This window comes from Neofelis nebulosa, chromosome 5 (assembly GCF_028018385.1).
Source record: "Neofelis nebulosa isolate mNeoNeb1 chromosome 5, mNeoNeb1.pri, whole genome shotgun sequence".
NCBI lineage: Eukaryota > Metazoa > Chordata > Mammalia > Carnivora > Felidae > Neofelis > Neofelis nebulosa.
In genome coordinates, this window is record NC_080786.1 from 40,085,691 (window position 1) to 40,107,366 (window position 21,676).

General features: G+C 35.6%; 1 long non-coding RNA gene across 1 annotated transcript; it reads left to right on the forward strand.

Annotated features, from left to right (window-relative positions):
- Window positions 1-7,499: 7,499 nt before the first annotated feature.
- Window positions 7,500-9,537, forward strand: LOC131511364 (uncharacterized). Its single transcript, XR_009261483.1, has 2 exons — window positions 7,500-7,594; window positions 9,239-9,537. It is a non-coding gene; the product is annotated as an uncharacterized LOC131511364 (long non-coding RNA).
- Window positions 9,538-21,676: the final 12,139 nt, after the last annotated feature.

Sequence of the window (21,676 nt, forward strand, 5' to 3'; positions counted from 1 at the left end):
GTACGAGTGAAATCATATGACATTTCTTTCTCTGACTAATTTTGTTTAGCATAATATCTTGTAGTTCTATCTACGTAGTTGCAAATGGCAAGATTTCATTCTTTTTGATTGCCAATAATACTCCATTGTGTATGTGTGTGTGTATATATCTACATATATATGTATATATATATATGTATATATATATACATATATATATATATACATACCACATCTTTTTTTCTTTTTAAATTTTTTAACGTTTATTCATCTTTGAGAGACAGAGAGAGGCAGAGCATGAGTGGGGAAGGGGCAGGGAGAGGGAGACACAGAATCCGAAGCAGGCTCCAGGCTCTGAGCTGTGAGCACAGAGCCTGACACGGACTCTAAGTCATGAACTGTGAGATCATGACCTGAGCTGAAGTCGGATGCTCAACCCACTGAGTCACCCAGGCGCCCCTACACCACATCTTCTTTATCCACTCATCCACTGATGGACACTTGGGCTCTTTCCATACTTTGGCTATTGTTGATGGTGCTGCTATAAACATTGGGGTGCATGTGCCCCTTCGAAACAGCACACCTATATCCCTTGGATAAATACCTAGTAGTGCAATTGCTGGATTGTAAGAGTAGTTCTATTTTTAACTTTTTGAGGAAACTCCATACTGTTTTCCAGAGTGGCTGCACCAGTTTTCATTCCTACCAGCAGTACAAAAGAGATCCTGTTTCTCCATATCCTCACCAACATCTGTTGTTGCCTGAGTTGTTAATGTTAACCATTCTGATAGGCATGAAGTGGTATCTCATTGTGGTTTTGATTTGTATTTCCCTGATTATGAGTGATGTGGAGCATTATTTCATGTGTTGGTTGGCCATCTGGATGTCTTCTTTAGAGAAGTGTCTATTCATGTGTTTTGCCCATTTCTTCACTGGATTATTACTTTTGGGGGGGGCATTGTGTTTGATAAGTTCTTTATAGATTTTGGATACTATCCATTTATCTGATATGTCGTTTGCAAATATCTTCTCCCATTCTGACGGTTGCCTTTTAGTTGCTGATTGTTTCCTTAGATGTGCAGAAGCTTTTTATCTTGATGAGGTCCCAATAATTCATTTTTCTTTTTGTTTCCCCTGCCTCTGGAGATATGTCAAATAAGATGTTGCTGCAGCCGAGGTCAAAGAGGTTTTTGCCTACTTTCTCCTCGAGGATTTTGAGGGCTTCCTATCTTAAGTTTAGGTCTTTCATCCATTTTGAGTTTATTTTTTGTATGGTGTAAGAAAGTGGTCCAGGTTCATTTTTCTTCATGTTGCTGTCCAGTTTTCCCAGCGCACTTGCTGAAGAGACCGTCTTTATTCCATTGGATATTTTTTCCTGCTTTTCACAGATTAGTTGGCCATACATTTGTGGGTCCATTTCTGGGTTCTCTATTTTGTTCCATTCATCCGAGTGTCTGTTTTAGTGCCAATACCATACTATTTTGATGATTATAGCTTTGTAATATATCTTGAAGTCTGGGATTGTGATACCTCCAGGTTTGGCTTTCTTTTTCAAGATTGCTTTGGTTGTTGGGGGTCTTTTCTGGTTCCATACAAATTTTAAGATTCTTCTAGCTCTGTGAAGAATGCCAGTGTTATTTTGATAGGGATTGCTATTTAACTTTTAAAACTAAAGTAAAAACAAAATAATTTTTCATATTAATCTAATGCTTTTAGGTAGCTTAAATTTTGCCATATATGATTATATTGCTAACTTTTTTGTTTTTGTTTTGTTTTCCTTAATTTGGCTTTCATTTTACTTAGGATTCAACGTACAGACTTCTGAAAAAGTGGGAATATGCTATTTTTTTGCATAAGTGTTTATTTATATCATGCGCCTGTTACTACAAGATATATTTATTGAATGCTTGTCATGTACTACGTATAATGCTATTTACTTAAGATTCAATGGTATAGATTAAAAACTTATGGTAAAAATGACTTTTAACAAATAAAATCCCAAATAATTGCATAACTTCAATCTCTAATGAGTGATGTAAAAGAAAAAAAAAACAGTGATATAATGGATATAATTTGGTGATCTCTGTTTCAAGAAGTTCGCAATGACCTTACAGAAGAATCATCATTTGTATTTCTATCAGAAAGGTGAAGAGAGGTTACTCACATGAAGACGATGAACATGTACAGTTCAGACACAAAAGCCTTAAATGAGAAATAGCTTGACACTTTCATTTCTTTTTTTTTTTTTTTAAATTTTTTTTTTCAACGTTTTTTATTTATTTTTGGGACAGAGAGAGACAGAGCATGAACGGGGGAGGGACAGAGAGAGAGGGAGACACAGAATCGGAAACAGGCTCCAGGCTCCGAGCCATCAGCCCAGAGCCGGACGCGGGGCTCGAACTCACGGACCGTGAGATCGTGACCTGGCTGAAGTCGGACGCTTAACCGACTGCGCCACCCAGGCGCCCCTTGACACTTTCAAAATACAGGAATAATACTAGTGTACTGGAGTGTAGTGAAGGAGGACAGAAGTATAATCAAAGCTTTGAAGGTAATGCTAAAGATTTGGGATATTATTTAAGTCTATGGAAAGTTATTGAAAGATTTTAAGCTGGCGATTGGTGTGATAAGATTTTGCTGTATTAAAAAAAAAATCTTCCCAGCTGCTACATGGAAAATAGAATGGGATATAGCAGTAGTGAAGGTTGGCAAACAAATCAGGAGGCTCTTTAAGTAATGCAAAGAGGAATGTGGAGGTGGATAAAATTTACAGTGAACTTTGAAACAGAAGTGATAGGACTGTATGATTGCTGTGTCAGATGAGGTGGAGACAGAGGGATCAAGGTGATCCCAGATTTCTCTTTTGAGCCCCTAATGGTGTTGTTTTTTGGAGATCCCTAATCTCTAATCTTCCTTAGAGAATGATTACGAGTTTGACTGTGGACACATTTTGCTTCAGAAGCCTGAGAGGAAATCCAGAGGAAACTCACATTGGTAATTGACATAGGAGAGAAATTTCAGAAAGGAAGTCTGAATCATATATAAGTTTTAGTACCGTAGCATAAAGATGTGAATCCCTATGATACCTGAAGGAAATGAAATTGTCTGGGGTGAAATGTAAGATGGATAGTAGGATGCTAACATTTAGATTCAAGCAGAAAATACTCTAGGAATTCCTTACCTCTCTCTCCCTTTTAACATCTAATTCAACTCTTACAAGAGTTGAAAAACGATTACATGAATCTCTTTCCAATGGATATCATAAGGCAAAAAGAATTAATTTTTCAAGTGAAATTTGATAGAACTTACCTATAAAACAATCTGTGTCTAGAGATTTATTTCTTAAAAATATTTTACTGTTATTTCAATTGATTTAAAACTTGCTGGTCAATCCAATTTCTTTGTTTCTCTTACACTGGTTTTGGTTGTATATTTCTAAGGCATTATCCATTTCTAGTCAAGTGTTTAAATATATTGGTATACAGTTGTTTATGTTCCCATTATTTTGTGTAGTATCTATTGCTTCTTTGTTTATTGTTTTTGATTCTTTCATTACTTGTAATAGTTCATCAATTTCCTAAACTTTTCTATGGAAAGACATAGAAGACATATCACCTGACAACACTCACATCTGTTTTTCTCTTTCTTAACCTTATATATGTTATATTGTTAATTTTTTTTTCTATATTTTCGTAGTGCTGGCTCAAGCCTTCTAGAATTGAGGCAGAAACAGTAGATGTTGTATATCATTTCTGAATTTAAAAGACAGATTTCAAATTGTCACCTCTGAGTGTGATCTTTATAGTTAGTTTTGGCAAATGCCCTTTATCATCTTAAGGAACTGCCTTTTTATTTCAATTGGCAATGTGTGTGCTTGTTTCTGCATCTCTGGAAATAATTATGTGTCACTTATTCCTCCTAAGGAAGTCTCTAGGGAATCACAAAAAATAGTCTTAGGTTGTAATTGCTCATGTGTTGTTTGACTGATAGCATTTTGATTTTTACTCTTTTTAGGTAATACAATTGTTTTTCCTTTTAAAGTTTATATTATTTTATTTTTGTTATTGGTATGTGATTTTTCCCATGATTTATTTATCTGTAGACTTATTTTAGTATCCTCTTTGACACTTAATAATCCCTCTCAATCCAAAGACTAGCCTCTCTTCATTCCTGGGTGGTGATCTGAAATAGTAATAACATTAGACCTGAGTAAGAGGGACTCCTATGCTGGACTCCATTCTTTAAAAGTTTCCTCTATAGATATGTCTCCTGAGGCAAGGGGAACAAAAGCAAAAATAAACTATCGGGACTCCATCAAAATAAAAAGCTTCTGCACAGCAAAGGAAACCATCAAAAAAACCTAAAAGACAACCAGTGGAATGGGAGAACATATTTGCAAATGGCATATCTAATAAAGGGTTGGTATATAAAATATACAACGAACGCATACAATTCAAACCAAACAAAACAAATAATCCAATTAAAATGTGCAGAAGGCATGAATAGACATTTAACTAAAGAAGACATTCAGATGGCCAACAGACACATGAAAAAATGCTCATCATCACTTGTCATCAGGGAAATGCAAGTCAAAACCACAATGAGATATTACCTCTCATCTGTCAGAATGGCTAACACCAACAACATAAGAAACAACAGGTGTTTGAGGATGTGGAGAAAAAAGAATCTCATAGACTGTTGGTAAGAATGCAAACTGGTGCAGCCATTGTGGAAAACAGTACCAGGGTTCCTAAAAAATCTAAAAATATAACTACCTTATAATCCAGCAATCACACTCCTGTGTGTTTACCCAAGGAACATAAGAACACTAATTCCAAGAGATACTGCACCCCTATGATTATAGCAACATTATTTACAATAGCCAAGATATGAAAGCAGCCCAAGTTTCTGTTGATAGATGAATGGATAAAGAAGGTGTGAGAGATATATAAATAAATATATATATATATATATATATATATATATATACACACACACATACATACATATGATGGAATATTAGCCACAAAAAAGAATGGAATCTTGCCATTTGCAATGACACAGATAGAGCTAGAGAGTATAATGCTAAGTGAAATAAGTTAGTCAGAGAAAGACAAATACCATGTGATTCCACTTATATGTGGAGTTTGAGAAAGAAAACACAGGGAAAAACTAAGAGAGACAAAGCAAGAAATAGACTGAATTATAGAGACCAAAAAGATGGTTATCAGAGGGGAGGTGGGTGGCAGAATGGGGTAAGTAAGTGATGGAGATTAAGTAATGCACTTGGGATGAACACAGAGTGATATATGGAAGTGTTGGATGACTGTATTGTACTATAACACTGTATGTTAACTCACTGGAATTAACGTTTTAAAAATAAGTAAATAAATACACTGAAAAAAAAAAGGATCCCACTAAATGTTTCTTTGAGTCATGTTTCAACACAAGAAGAGGGGCACACCTGACTATGTAGAGGCCACCTTTCATCTCTGGCTCACACTTCAGGTACCTGGAAACCTTACATTTAGTTCACATAGCCCCAGCTTGCTTTTTGTCATTCATCCCAAGGACTGACTCTTCCCTAGGTTTTATATTCTCCCGGGGTCAAAAATTGACAAAGGGCATCTGCATTTTTTCTTCTGTCATGGTAGTGGTTTACACCCAATTAGCTAATTCTTGAGTATATTATAGAATTTTTAGTTTATAATTCCTGTTAGACTAAAATAAGTCTTCCTTGCAGGGTGGGATAGGCAGTTTTACTGTGGCTTATATACTAGCCTGCTTTCAGGGACAGTGGAGGAATGCCAGTCTGTTGTTAAAAGTAAATATTGGTCTAGTCCCTTGGGTATCAATGAAGGCTGTCCATTTCTTCCTTGCTTTGCCTTCTACTCATGAGAGCCCCTTTTGTCTCTGCCCAATTTACCACAAGTATTCTCCAAAGAGGAAGGAGATAAACAGGTCACGAGGGGCTCGGTTCAGAGATAAAGTGTAAACATCCACCTGTCCATGTTGTGGCGTCTCAACTAGCAGTCTTGTTGCTTGTCTACAAGCTCTCTTTTATTTCTGACAATGTTATCTATGGTCACCTTCAAATCAGTACCCTCTTGTGTGATATTGATCTTTGATGTCAAGTAAACAAGGCTATTGTGCTGGATTTTGAATCTACTTGAGACATGGTATTTATTTATGTTACCCGGATGTCAAGGAGAGAAACATACCCGAGGGTCTTGCATTATCAATAAGAGAAAATCTACACAATGTACACAAAATGGATCTCAATAAAACCCATCAATTACAAATTAAGTGAGCAAATACAACCAAGATTCCAGCAGAGGGCAAGTCAATGACGCTTCTAGCAAAATGTTTATATTGAATAGCTCAGGAAGTACCAGTGACTATCTTGGCAAGCAATTCAGCTTTACTGCAGAAACTCCTGTGTAAAATTTACTTTTTAATAAAAATTATCCCCATGTGTTTGGCTTTTTTGTTTCTCGGGACACCATGGACATCAGCATGTAAATAACCTGTAAGAGCAGCAATCTCCTATATGACACCATTTTTTTCTTTGATGACTAGTTTAGCATTTTTAAGGTGTCTGGTCTGGCAAGACTCCTCTGAACATTTTCTCAGTTATCATTATCACCTATAGTTCTTTAAATATCAGTCAGTGGTGAATTATAATAGTTTTAGGTTTGTGGTTTCTGCTTCCACATTCAGTGTTTCTTCTTCCCACCTATCCATTTTTCATTCTCTATTTCGAGGACTTTTCACCATTTTGATCCACCATACCTTGTTTGTTTATTCTTCTCCAGCGTGATTCCAGATTGATTTAAAATTGTAGATGTCCTGTATACAATTTATGTGATTTGGAGCAGAAAAGAGTGCCTGTAGCAAATGTGCAATTCTCCTGACATCTTTTGACTGTAGGAGCTTCTGAAAGTACCTGATTTCCCTTGCAGATGCTGATGCCGTTGGTCTGGGGTGGGGTTCAAGTATCTGCCTTTTGTTAAACTTTCTAGGGTATATTTATGAGAAAGCATATTTGGAAAATATGATTGTAATAAATAAAAATCCAATTCAAATTAGGAAACTTGGGTTTCAGTTCAAGCTCAATCGCTTAAAGCAAGACACTTAGCATCCTTGAACCTCAGTGACTTTTTCTGTAGATGATTCCTACCATCACTCCTAGTCATGACAAATAAAATTGATAATGTCTGTGAAGTCAATTACAGCATTACTGAGTATTAATGTCGTGTAAATATGAGTTCCCTCTCCTGAGCCACTCAGATAAGAAGAATCCATTCAGGGAAACACGTAGAAATATTGCCGGTATGAGATCATCTAATCTTAAGTCTTATATAACCCTGCCCTGCCATTGTCACCTAGACAAACATAATTGTCTGCAGTTACGTTAATTTTCCCTGATTTGTCTAGTACTTTCTGGGTAGTATACTGCATTAATTTGGATTTCTCTAATTCTGATATGTGATGAGGATTCCATTGTTGTGCTAGGGACACATCTGTCATGCAGCTTCAGACCACACCCATCATGCTTAGACTCGTAGAGGGGAAGTCACCATTTGGAAAACACCAAAAACCAAGACAGACTGAGGTAAACATGGCTCCAGCTCTAACTTAATTTTATTTTTTAAATGTATTTTATTTTTTTTTATTTACTTATTTTTTAATGTTTATTTTATGTTATTATTATTATTTTTTTTTTTGAAAGAGAGAGAGAGAGTGAGAGAGAGAGACAGAATCCAAAGCAGATTCCAGGCTTTGAACTGTCAGCGCAAAGCCTGATAAAGGGCTCGAACCCAAAGACTGCAACATCATGACCTGAGCTGAAGTTGGACACTTAACCAACTGAGCCACCCAGGCGCCCCATATTTTATTTTATATATTTATTTTATTTTAATAGAGAGCCAGAAGGGAAACTGTAGTTTCACTTTAAAAGTAAGATTTTGGAAGAGTTCTGATTTTTACCTCTTGGAGTTTTTTTTTTTTTTTTTTTTTTAATAATCATTGTGATTCGCCACTATTCAGTTTGCTAAAGTCCTCAATGCTTATTATGCATCTTAAGTTTTTATAAGTAAGCCTTTCAAGTTTGTCATAGGTAGGTAATCTGGTGACTATAGAAACTGAATATTTGAAAATCATGTATATACACACATATATGCATACATAACTAAAACACTGGAAGATATAATTGTATCTACCCCAGTGATCTGAATATACAAGACTCACATCCATATATCATATTGTAGCTTTACTCCTCAGGTATTTAAACTCAGTAACTATGTTAATCATCACTTAACTCTGTATTAATATAATTAAATACCAATACTAAATTGATTAATTTGGAACTTTTGTATTTTAAAACTGAGTAATTCTATTTCAGGCTCTCTTTTGTGAAACAAACCTTTTAATTCACTTAAAAAATTCACTAAAGCTATTAATGATATTCATTTGCAACACATCACAAATTGCACTTGTAGAAATAATGTATTTTCTGGCATTTTCTTCTAATTTAAATTAATAGCTAAGCGTATAATCAAGTACTGAGTATAAGGCCTCTATAATAGTTGCTATGGAAAATTCAACTTTGAAAAAAGGATTATTTAGAGTGCTCTAATTAAAAGCTAATGAAGATTAAAATGTTCTTAATTCTTAAATCTATTTGAAGGTCATCCTCCTTCAGAGAGAAGATGAATAAATATCAAAATCAAGCTGCCATTTTAAATAGTAGAGTCATTAAAAAGCAGAGCAAAGCAAAGGAACAAAATTTTTAAGACACTGAAATAGTTTATAATCTGAAAAGTGGAAAAAATAGACTGAATTTCTATGTTGGAGGTATGATAAACATAAAAATATGGCATAGAATTTATTTTTATGAGTAATTAAATTATAAACATATTTTTTTCAAAGCATAAATCAGTCCAGGCTATGGATATAATTATGCTAATAATTATGGAGTTTAAATGTAACTCCAGGAGGATATTTTCTGGAGCTACACTTTCAAATTAATTTATATTATGGGAAAAAATAAATCATATACAGATTCAAATTTTTTCAAAGTAGTTTATTTCCCAATATTTATGCATTCTTATGTATTAAAGATACATTCATTTAATAAATACATACATATATATATATATATTTATTACTGCTTACATTGTAAGTTAAAGACTGAGTATTAATGTATTCTGTGATACATTTATGTAATACCAATTAGAACCTATACATCATTCAACAGGCTTGAAAAATGGAAACCTGAACAAGGCAAATGGGCTCACAGCAAGGACCCACTGAATTGATGCAGATCGGTTCATTAGCTACCCACCTTGAAAGAGCCATAGACCCTAACGTGCCAGTTACAACCAGGCACAATTCCGAAGATTACCAAAAATGGGAAAATTCCGTATGTTCCCATACTCCCTCACTCTGCCCTGTAACTGTGGCCCCTCACCACTGCCTCATCACCTACATGCTTTCTTTTGCTGTCCTGCCTACCGCTCCCTTGTGGAATATATTCAATAAACTTCTATCTTTTTTGTTCTGCCTTGGGTGAATTATTACACCTCTCACACCACCAACCCCCACCTGATGGGGTTCCCCCACATTCTGTAAATAAAAATTAATTGGAACAAAAATCAGTTCGGTGATTGAAATGAAAAGATTCAAATGAAAATGTACTGCAATTTAGTGGAAACTTGCCTTAGTAGAAATGGAGATTTAAAATTCCAGTGGGTTGGGGCTATTAGGTGGGTCAGTTGGTTAAGCATCTGACTTTGGCTCAGATCATGATCTCATGGTTCATGAGTTCAAGCCCCATGTAGCGCTCTGTGCTAACAGCTCAGACCCTGGAACCTGCTTCAGATTCTGTGTCTCCCTCTCTCTCTGCTCCTCCCCTGCTCATGCTCTGTCTCCTTCTCTCTCTCTCTCAAAAATAAATAAACATTAAAAATAATAAAAATCTCTGTTAGGGTAAAATAGAGCTATTGGTAATGTCAGCAAGACATTTTCCCACTATACCCATATCAGCTGCCCATTTCTCCTTTAAATTTTCTGTGCTTATGAGCTTGTGAGCTCTGTCCTTAGAGAATCTACTGTAAAATAAGTTTCTGCTTTTCTTTCAAATCTTTGTGTTCAGTTGTGTTGGCTAGAGGAAGACATGAAGAAAGGGAGTTTCCCTGTCACTTTCTTTAGCCATCATCTGTCTCTTTTTTCCTGAATGTCCCTGTAAACTGTATTACTCTTAACCAGTTGTGGACTTCCTGTTCTCTCTGGAAGATCTCACTTCTTTCTTTACTCAGATCATTTAAGCCATCGGAGATGTAATCAGATGAGTTTGTTTCCTCTTCTTAAAACATCAAAAATAACAATAATTACATCCCTTCCTCTTCCCATTTAGGATTCAGGGTAATAGCTTTCCAATTTACTCTGATGACTTCCTTTTCCCTTTCTGATCCTGAGGGATCTAGCTTTGTCAATTACCTCTGAATTAACTTCATTTTCTTCCTCCTAACTGTCCCTACTCTGCCTCAGCCCAGAACTCAGTTCTTCAGTTTGGCCAAGATAGAATTCAGAGCTAAACTCTCTAGTAGGCAGAAGTTTAATAGCAGCTAAAGAGAGAAGTACACTCTGAAGAGAGAGTGGGCGGGCCCTGGGGTGTCAATTGCTCTGGGGTTAGAGGTGTCTTTTCCTTTTACCTTTGCACAGGTTTTAGGTCATACTAGGGTGGTCTCTGACTGAGGTTGCCTCCAATCATCTAAGGAACACTTCCTACCAGTCTGGAGGGTCAGGGAGGGTCAAAACTGTAATGCAAACGTATTATAATGAAGAAATAAGTTGCTGTAGAGTGGAGGTTATAGGGAAGAATGCATAGGTCCCACTCTCTGGTCTTTTGCTGCTGTTTGGAACTTGGTTTCTGCCCTTTTTATCTTGTTGGCAAGCATTTGTTCCCTGCACATACCTAGCTAGCTGCCTATTCTATCATAACTCCTCCCAAAACCTATAAATATTTTCAAGCCTCTTTATAAATACAAAAAAAAAAAAATACAAAATGCTTCCTTCTATCCTCCAGTTACTAACGGGCCTCCCTTCATTTTATCTCAGGCAAATTTCTTAGGTGGGATGCTATGGTGTGTTTTCTGACATCAGCTAAGTCCCTGACATCAGCTGTCAACAACTCAATTGTGTAGCTAACTGCCTGGAGTTAACAGATCCCTCAGGTCCAGGGCTCAGTCTCACAAGACTGCCCAGTTTTAGACACCAGTCCCAACCCTTGGGCCGCTCATCACAACATACTTCTGACTGGTATCTTGGGGGGTTTCCACAACCCTCTCCTCGGATTTGATAGTTTAATAGAATGGCTCACAGAGTACAGGAAGGCACTTTGTTTACCTTGCTGGTTTATTATAGAGGATGCAAATGAACAGCCAGATGAAGAGATACATAGGGGTGAGGTCTGGAAAGGTCTATCGTACAAGAACTTCTGTCCCTGTGGAGTTAGGGTAAACCACCAACCCCGGTCTCCAAACATCTTGTTCAAGAGTTTTTACAACCAAATGTCCAGCCCTCCTCCTCTCCCTTGAGGTTGGAGTAGGGGTTGAGAGTTAACATTCTCCAATCTCAATGTGTTTGGTGTTTTCTGATGACCAGCACTATCCAGAGACTAGCTAAGGACTCCACCTTGAGTCAACTCATCCAATAAACTCAAGTGTGATCTGAAAGAACTCCATATGAATAACAAAAGACATTCTTATCAGTCAGGAAATCCTAAGAATTTTAGGAGATTTACAGCAGGAACCAGGGACAAAGATCAAATATGTTTTTTATTATACCACAGATATTTTGCACTTCCTGCAAATTTTTACTTCCTCTTGATTTCTTATTATAGTAGTTTCTACCCCTCCCATTTCAGTGAAACTAGTTAATGGATTTCTTATTCAATAAATTTGGTAGATATTTTTAAATTCTTGTTTTATTGGACCTCCTTCCTACATTTGATGTTATGGATCATTTTCTCCTCATGTGAAGTTTTTTCTTGCTTCCGTAATTTCATGGTCTTTTCCTCCCTTCTCTATCTCTGCATTTCTTGCCTCAGTTGGCTTTCTGGACTTCTTTCCCTCCAGTCTTCCCTTTCTTCTCTAAAATCAGTGATTCTCAGTGCCATTTTGGCATGATTGTGTATCTTATTTAGTTCTAATTTGTTTATTAGTCATATAGTATTACTTTTAATTATGTTACTTGTAGTTGCCAGCATCATTTTTATATAAAACATTTCAAACACACAAAAAAAGTACATAGAGTAATGTGACAAATGCCATGACTCCCTGACTGAATCAAATATACATTTATCATTTTAAATTATTTACTTCATATAGTAATATCACATTGAAATAGTGTTTCTAAGCTTCATCGTTTTCTTTCTTGTCCTACCAAAATAAAAATAATAATCTAAAGTATATAACTCTCATTGATGTTATTCTTAACTACATATCCATAGATAACATATATTAATTTGCTTACTTTAAAAATTTAAATAAACTATATTCTCCAGCTGACATTTATATTCAACCTTGTCTTAACAAGATTTAACCTCGGTGAAACATGGAAATATGGCTACTGCTTTTAGCTGCTGTATGGTATTTCATTATAGGAATAGCTGCAATTTTTATCCATTTTCTTATTCAAAGACTCTTAAGGCATTTCAGGTTCGTAATTATTGTCAAAATTTTGCAACAAACATCCTGGGTAGGTCTCCTTATGAAAACTAATATGTACTGATTTAGGATTTCTAGGTCATACATAGTATGTGCACACCTCCTTCACGTTTATTGGATATTACCAAAATGTTTTCAGTAGTGGTCACATGCACTGTACTACCTCTTCCAGTATCTACAATAGCCCTTTTTCCCCATCTACACTGACATTTGATATTGGCAGTATAGAGAGAGGGTAAGAGCATATGAAGTTCGAATCTTGGCTCTGACACTTATGAACAATGGGACATTGGCAGGAATCTAATGTCTCTTTCTCTGTTTCTTCTTCAAACGGGAATGGTATAATACTTATCTCATAGAACTACTCTGATGATTACATGATCTAATAAATGTAAAAGGGTTGGGAGGGTACATGGAAAATAGCTGATTAAGGATTAACCATTTTGTTGTTATTGTTGTCAGATAATTTAGGTGAAGAGATTAAATTCTCAAGGTTGTATTCCAAAGAAGTTTGACTTCCAGCTCCAACACTTACTCATTTTAACCTGAGCTTCAATGTTCTTATCTGTAAAAGGGGATTATAATAATCCGAATTCATAGTTTGTGATGATCTAATGAATTAATCTATGAACAAGCATGAAACATCACTTGATGCCTAGTGAGCACTCAATAATCACAACTGGTCGTATTCAATTGATGGAATGATAGGTGTGAAACGGTGTCTTATTTTAATTTGTATTCCCTACCCGTAAAGTTGAACATCTTTGCATGCAACTATTGACAGTTTAGGTTTCCTTTTATATGAACTACCCATTGCAGGGAGAATCATATACTTGATCTAAGGACTTGCTGTCATTTCTTCCAGAAATATCTGATTTGATAGTACTCAGTTTAGAAATAAGGAAGGATGTAGGAAAATGCAAGTTATGGCTGAAGATTTTGTTCGTATCTGAATGCACTATATGCTTCTGTGCTAGTGTGTACTATACAGAGAGATATATGTGACCCAGTGAGGTGGCTTCTGTCATACATCAAGATAAGGCCACATGGAGAACTGGTCAAATAAGTAAAACTTACTTGCATTACTCAAAGTATTCTATGATGATTTTAACTCAATTAATTCCTAATAATGACATACATCATTAGAGATTCTGTACAGATCAATAGATTCTGTACCTATTTATCATCTTTGCACGTTTCTGTGGGATTATTAGTCTATTTATTTGTAGGAATGATTTATATATTTTGGACAATAGTTATTTGTTATATGCATCTTTCATAGTCTGAGGTTTGTATTTATCTGTCTTCTACCTTAGAAAATATTCAACTCTGGGGCGCCTGGGTGGCGCAGTCGGTTAAGCGTCCGACTTCAGCCAGGTCACGATCTCGCGGTCCGTGAGTTCGAGCCCCGCGTCAGGCTCTGGGCTGACGGCTCGGAGCCTGGAGCCTGTTTCCGATTCTGTGTCTCCCTCTCTCTCTGCCCCTCCCCCGTTCATGCTCTGTCTCTCTCTGTCCCAAAAATAAATAAAAAAACGTTGAAAAAAAAATTTAAAAAAAAAAAAAGAAAATATTCAACTCTAATACAGCCAAACTGACCAGGAATGTTGAGAGCTTATCATTTTTGCACCTTGATTTGGATTTCCTTTACTCTATTGATGGTATAAAGATGTCCTCTGGGTTGTTTTATATAATTTTAAAATTTGCCTTCACATTTGTATTACCATTGTGTGATGGTTTTAAAATTAAACGACACAGCATGCCCAGCACATGTAGGTCCTATGGAACCATAAGCTGGAAGTAGAAGTTGTTACAGCAGATGCTGTCAGGGATCCCCCTCCACATGCCCCAAAATTTCAGTGTGTGCAAGTCAACTTCTAACTGCTGGTATCTGCATCTCTGTGCCTACAGGCAAATTTTACTAAATTTGTGGAGTGCCAGTCACCCACAGTGTGTGGCAGGCCCGAAAAACTAGGGACCTAACAGCTTCTAGGAGAAGCCCTCTAAAATATGACTCTGAGCAGTGTATTTCTGACTCTCAGGCCTTTAGTCATTTCACTGCCAACCCACACAAGATGGACCAAAGTTTCCTGGCTCCCCTGCCTTTTAAGAGTAGCCTTTTGCCTTTTGTGTAAATCTTCAGTTTCTTGTCCAGCAGCTAGAATAACCATATTTTAGGAATTCATTAGAAGCTACAAATTATCACTCACCACTCTATTTCTCCTCTACAACGTTTTCCTCTCAAATCATGCTCTACTCAGCAGCTGTCCTATGCCTTCAACCACATGATACGAAATTTTATGTGACTTTCCAGTTATCCACAGCAGTTACACTATCTGTAATAATCCACACCACCAAAGTCAGAAGCAGAGGGCTCCGATAGTTTTTTATTTGTATTCTGTTACTTGAGTCAAATGATATGGGTTGCATACTGCTGGTTCTTAGTTATTTGCTGAAACTTTGTAAAATTATACTGAGTTTTGAAAATAAATATTATATGTTTACTTAATAAAGAAAATGTATTCTCTTCATTTCTTTCTTTTTCTACTGTGCACCTTAAATATGTATTTGATCTACCCGTTTCTAAGAACGGTCAACTTTTTGCTATGATTGTGGCTTTTTCAATGTTCCCTATGAATTCAGCCATTTTGACTTTATCCATATTTTAAGATAATTTGTTATGCCCAGGCAGGTTGGGGATTGCTATTTTCTCATTTTTTTTTAAATAAAGGAGTAATGATATATTTATACTTATTAAAAACTAGTAATCATTTTTCCATCTATTCTATTTTCCTTGTATTAATATAGTTCTACCATGTTCTGGTGTTTTATACTCTTTGGGTTATATATTTTATTGCGTCTTTACTTTTACCCTTTCTTTTTCAGTTATGTTTTTGTTGACTCATTAAAAATTACATAGTGACCCTTGCACGTATATTAATGTTTTACTGAAGTCTGAAAGGCATTGTCTCATAACTGGCAGTTAGGTACGTTTATCATTATTCTGATTACGATGCATTTGGAATTATTCATAATATTTTTTGTGGGCTTTCCAGTCCATGACTTTTCTTTCCATTTTTCTCTTTTATTTAAATTTATTTAGACTCCTTGTGTTATTTATTATGTTCTCTCCTTTTCCCTCCTAGTATGACTACTGATATCACTCAGTATCTTTTATTTTTCTGTCCCTCTTGCTTTAGAATTGTATTCACATTGATTCGTACAGTAATTTCCCTGAAAAATGAGTTTAAATTTCCTGCTAATTTTATTTCCCTTTTCTATTAAATTTCAATATAAAAATGCTTTAGCTCTCCTGCTTCACCCCAATCCTTCTTTCTTGTTGTTCCATTGACTGTATAGTTCACATTTGGTTTTAAAGTATTTCTTTGTTCCTGGCACCTGAAGGTTTTTTATGCCATCTTTAAACCTCTTAAATGTGTTGTTAGTCATTGGTATTGCTAAATTATGTAGACTATATAAATTATGTATGTATTTATAGAGACAAATATGCAGAGGCTCTATTTTATCACTGCATCTGACGTGGGATGTGAGCCTCTCTTTTCCTCGTTATACTCTTCCATATTGCAAAAAAAATATCAATTTAAGAAGTAAATTAGAGAGAACTTAAGGGTACCACGTTAGTGACATTCTCATTACTTGAATTCCTAAATGCACTTGAGAAATGTCATCGGTAGTCTAGCTTTACTCAGGAACTAGGGATGGCACATAATCTGAAACCAATTTAATTGTGCCATAATCTACAGGGATCCACATTGCTCTGGGTCCGTTATTAATCTCCACACATATTTGGAACATTTCAGTAAAATCGAGGCATGAGTTTCATGTACAAATGTTATTTCTCATGTGTATTAGTGTGGAGAATGTTTGGGAACTGTTTTTCTCAGGTATTGTTTTTACCTGATTTCATCCTTGGCCCACTTCTCTTCTCTTCCCGCACTCTCGTAGTTGTAATCCCATTTCATGGGTAACCCACCTAGCTGACCTTCACACTGACAGGTATTTCCACTCGAATATGCCCCGGGTACCTCCGACTAATTAAGGCGCAGATTGAGTAGTTCATCTCTGCACGAAATCCTTTGCCCTTCATAGTTTTTACATCTTGTCGGTTCCCCAGTCATTATTTGTAAATGCCATGTTTGAATTCATGAGCTATAATTCTGTAATGAAAAATTATATCAAAATACTTTAATACTTTGCATATAGCCAAACCATTATTCAGGGCAGATTTATTTCTTTTGATTTCCTCTTATATTTGTGGATTAGGAAAAACATGTCTTTTTCTCACCTCTTACTAGGTAATGGTAGTGATTGATTTTCCATCCGTTTTTTAAAATTTTAATTTCAATATAGTTAACATACAGTGTTATATTAGTTTCAGGTGTACAATATGGTGATTCGACTATTTCATACACAACCCATTCCATCCTTTTATTTTTTGAGAGTAGAATGGTGAATTCAAGGGGTCTTGTCATTTTTAACTAGGAACTTAGGAAAAAGAATACACAGGAAATATATTAAAAGGATGCAAAAACACACCTAAGTTGTTTAACCATACCTGCAGATATATGAACTAAAATTCGGTAATTCAAATTATTACTTGGTGGAGTCTGTTTTTGGAGTATACTTAATTTCCCAATTAGGAATCCCAGATATTGATCAATGCCATAGTTTAAACTAAATAAAGACAAATTATATCTATATATGTATGCAGGTAGGTAGGTAGATAGGTATTTATGAGAGAGAGCACGCTCGAGCAGGGCAGAGGGAGAGAGAGAATTTTAAGCAGACTCCACACTCAGCACACAGCCGACATGAGGCTCAATCTCGTGACTGTGAGATCACGAGCTGAGCTGAAATCAAGAGTAGCATGCTTAACCCCCTGAGCCACCCAGGTGCTCCACACGTTACATTTCTTGACCGTATTTTTGGATGTTCTGATGGATTTTCATATTATCCTTGGATATAACAGAAACTGAAAAGCAAAATACTTCTTAGAAAAGTATTCTTTCAGAGACTCTCACTTGTGGTCTCAGCAAACAGATTTGCGTACAACAAATACATATTCAATTATAATGTAAATATGCACTGGGGTGCAGTAGGAATACAGATATACTGCATTTATTATAATAACTGCTCTGTATGTAGCGGTTTGTACAATATGAGCTTTTAAAAGGAGTAGTGCTCCTTTCTATGTTCTCTGCAGGGAAACTTTACAGAATGATGCCAGGCAGAGTAATACAAAAGGAAACAGAAAAAAAAAATGTATTTTAACTAATTATTTTCCATTGTTTGGATTAAATCAAAAAACTAGGAGGGAGCTTTTTTTTGGATGTAGTTCAGTAAACGTACTGTCCTTCCTTTCCTTGATTTTTCTCATATTTTCTCTCTAATCATACACATCTAAGAATCTGCCCACTGTGTCACCTTTTTAACAAAACCAATGTTTATCTTAAACTATGTATCCACTTTTGAGCCTAAAGTAATGTTTCAAATTCACTCAATATTTATTTGAAAAATACATGTTAAACACCTAATATGTACTAAGGATGGGAACGTGGCAACAGAGACGACAGAGTTCTGGCTTCAGGGAACTCATAAAAAATCTATTAATGGGTAATATGTACCTGAGTAAGAATGTGAAGCCATGACAGATTGGTCAGGAGACTCTTCACGAAAGAGATGACTTTTAAGCCATTCTGAGGGACAAGTGCCATGCACAGAGGAGACATGGCATGTGCTAAGCACTGAGTTGGGACAGATATGTTTGTGAAACATGTTACAGTTTTAATAGACAAGCCATTAGAGAAATTCTTTTAAGGACATAAACTAAAAAAATTTGCGGTTAGTGCGATTAAAGTATTATTTTTTGTTTCATCATTTAAAATATTAGATTGATCATAAGAAAACAACAACACCGCTTCAAAATTAAACATGGTCAGTATGTTTCAGAATGAACTGTTTATAGCAGTCCCTTGAAAATGCACGTTGAGCTATGATGATGCATGAGAAAGCATATTTCAGAGTGGGACTGGATTCATGCAGTGAAGAAAAACAGGACTAGTTATGACAACCGGGTATATGAGGCAAGACACAGAAAGTTACTTCTCAGTGGGCATGTGGGCTGCTTTGGTATGCTTAAAACTTAATGCAAAAGTGAGATAATGACACTAATTCTAGGCTCCAACTAGGCGTCAGAAAGGGGTTGTTAAATTTATCTAGCAACCTGGGCAAGACGGACTCAAATGCAGCCAGAAAGGTGAATTGACAATATAAGGATAGGATTAGAAAACCAACAGAACTAACTGACAGTATTCGAATCACCAAGCTACGTGATTTCGCAGTGTTGTGGTTTTTGATCTAGTGAACTTTTTTGCTCATGCTGTTTCCTTTTCTTGAATGTTCATATAAAAACACCCCATGTCCTTCAAAGTCAATTCAAATATTACTTCTCTAGGATCTTTACCAAATCATCACCCTCTCCTCACATTCAAGTGTACATGAAAATAAGCATTTTCATTTTTATTTCTTCCATAGATATATATATTTCCTATGTTAAAAGTTATCATACTATTAGTTATTTAGGGGTAGGAGCATACTCTTTTGAGTATATATACTCTTCCATATATATATATATATATTTCCTATGTTAAAAGTTATCATACTATTAGTTATTTAGGGGTAGGGGCATACTCTTTTGAAAATACTGATTTTAGATAAGTAGAGTGATGTGATTATAAAGTTTACTTAAAATTATGAAGGGCTTTTAGTAGAAACAACAATTTAGAATGGAGTAGCTAAAAGGGGAATACATGTGTACATATGACTATCAGTGTTTCTTTAAAATGATCATGTTCTTTCAGGTAATGTTCTCTTACGTTAGATGATATGGCTTAGCTTTAGCTACTGTGTGAGACATGAAGGATCATAACCGATTGAATATTGCTGTCTCTAATTCTGAATCTGTATTATTAATAACCATGCGTGTATATAGTTTCTATTCTTTAGAAACATTCATTTATTATCTCAGGACTAAAATTTCTTTTTTGTTTATATAACATTTAATAAGTTATTATACCCCCATCTCATTGTCGATACTTACCTTCATTTCCTCATTTTATTTTAAAAAAGCTAGCAAGTGGGGGCCCTTTTCACCACTGTGCAAGGTTTAGGCTACACCTTGCACAGTGAATGATTATATTTAATGATGAGAATGCCAATGACCTGATAGTCACTTACAATTCTTTCTGGTTCATAACAGAAAAACTTTAAAAGAAGTAAGGATAATTACATTTTCCCACAGTGTTTGTATTCCTGCATTTAGCATGGCATCTCTGAATTTGACCACATTTTGTTTTAGGGCAGTATATTTTTCCAGACTTAAATGGCACATGCTCCTTTTCTCCCTCTGAATTTCCTTAGGTGGCGTTTTATAACCATATGTTATAAAATTAACGTACCCATTCATTGATCATGTGACTGACACACAATACTGACTACAGAGAACTTTTTTAGTTAAGATTAACTTGGATTCTGACCTACCCTATCGTTCAGATTTCATGGAGCTAAAAGCACAGGACTCCTCACACACATAATATTTTGATCCTTGTGCACCATGGATCACATCTGAAAGAATATCGTACAGCAATGACCTCTTTGTGGATTTAAAGGTCCATTAGCCTAACAGCTATAATTACTCATTTTTATAACTCAGATGATTAGTTAAGGCTGTGAAGGGCACATTGCTTCTAGAGCTAATTAACAGTAATATGATTTCTATCAGGATGATATCTCTCTAAGATATATGAACAGGGCGCACTTTTTATTCTATACTAACAACAATTTATCATAACATTGGTGGAATGTATTATATTAGTATGGTTATACCTGTTGTTTTTATTCTTTGATTCTAATGAAGCATGCATTTATATTATTACTACTTTTGCTAGTATTTTTTTTGTGCTTTTCCAGTGTGTGTGTGTGTGTGTGAGAGAGAGAAAGAGAGAGAGAGAGAGAGAAAGACAGACAGAGAGAGAAAGACAGAGAGAGAAAGAGAGAGAGAGAGAACTTTCTGAATGTTTTATACCTGAAGTTAGGCAAGTAAGGTGATGTTTAGGGAAAGAGTGCCAGAACCGAGGATATCTTATATCATGTTTGTTACGCTTTATAACAAACATGCTTTATGGCTTTTAGTAAGTCATTTCAACTCTCTGAAAATAGGTAAAATTAAATGAAAAAAAAATGTAGCCTGGGAAAAACAACCCATCCAGATATAGTAATTCACGTACCTTTCCTCCTGAAAGGGTAAAAGAGGATGGCAAGGAGTGTAAAGATATCAGAGATGCAGAGCAAACCTGAGACAAAAGAATATATAGATTGCGATTAGCTTGACGGAAAAGACCATCATCTTTACTTACATTGGTTGTCACCAAGGTCTATGCCCGCCGTAGCTCCACAGACTGACCACTTTATTATTTTGTGTGGTGAATCATATTTGTAAACGGTAAATTCCTAGGTAGCAAGATTGCAGTAGTTTATAGATTATATTTATTTCTAATTATGCTTAGGAATACAAACCACTTTGGTTTTTTTTTTTGTAATTTACAGAGAAACTCATGCATAGTTTCTGTCATTAGAAATAGCAGAAAAGCCTTCCTTTGTAACATTTCTAGAACAATAGGAATTGTAAAAGGCACATAAAAGTATAGTAATCCTTGATGTTGCTAATATATATTTCTATTGTTCTGCAGAGTTAAAGAGATCATTTTGTAAATAGTGTTTGATAGTGCCTTTTGAACAACCCTACAAACTCTACAGAATGTTAAGTAGGTATGATCAGACGGACTTATAAGGAAAAAAAAAACTTTCTCGGTGTATCTGGTATTTCGTGCTCTTTTTCAAAATTGAGCCCATTGATATTCCTCCCAAGGATTTTTTTTTCCCCTATTCTA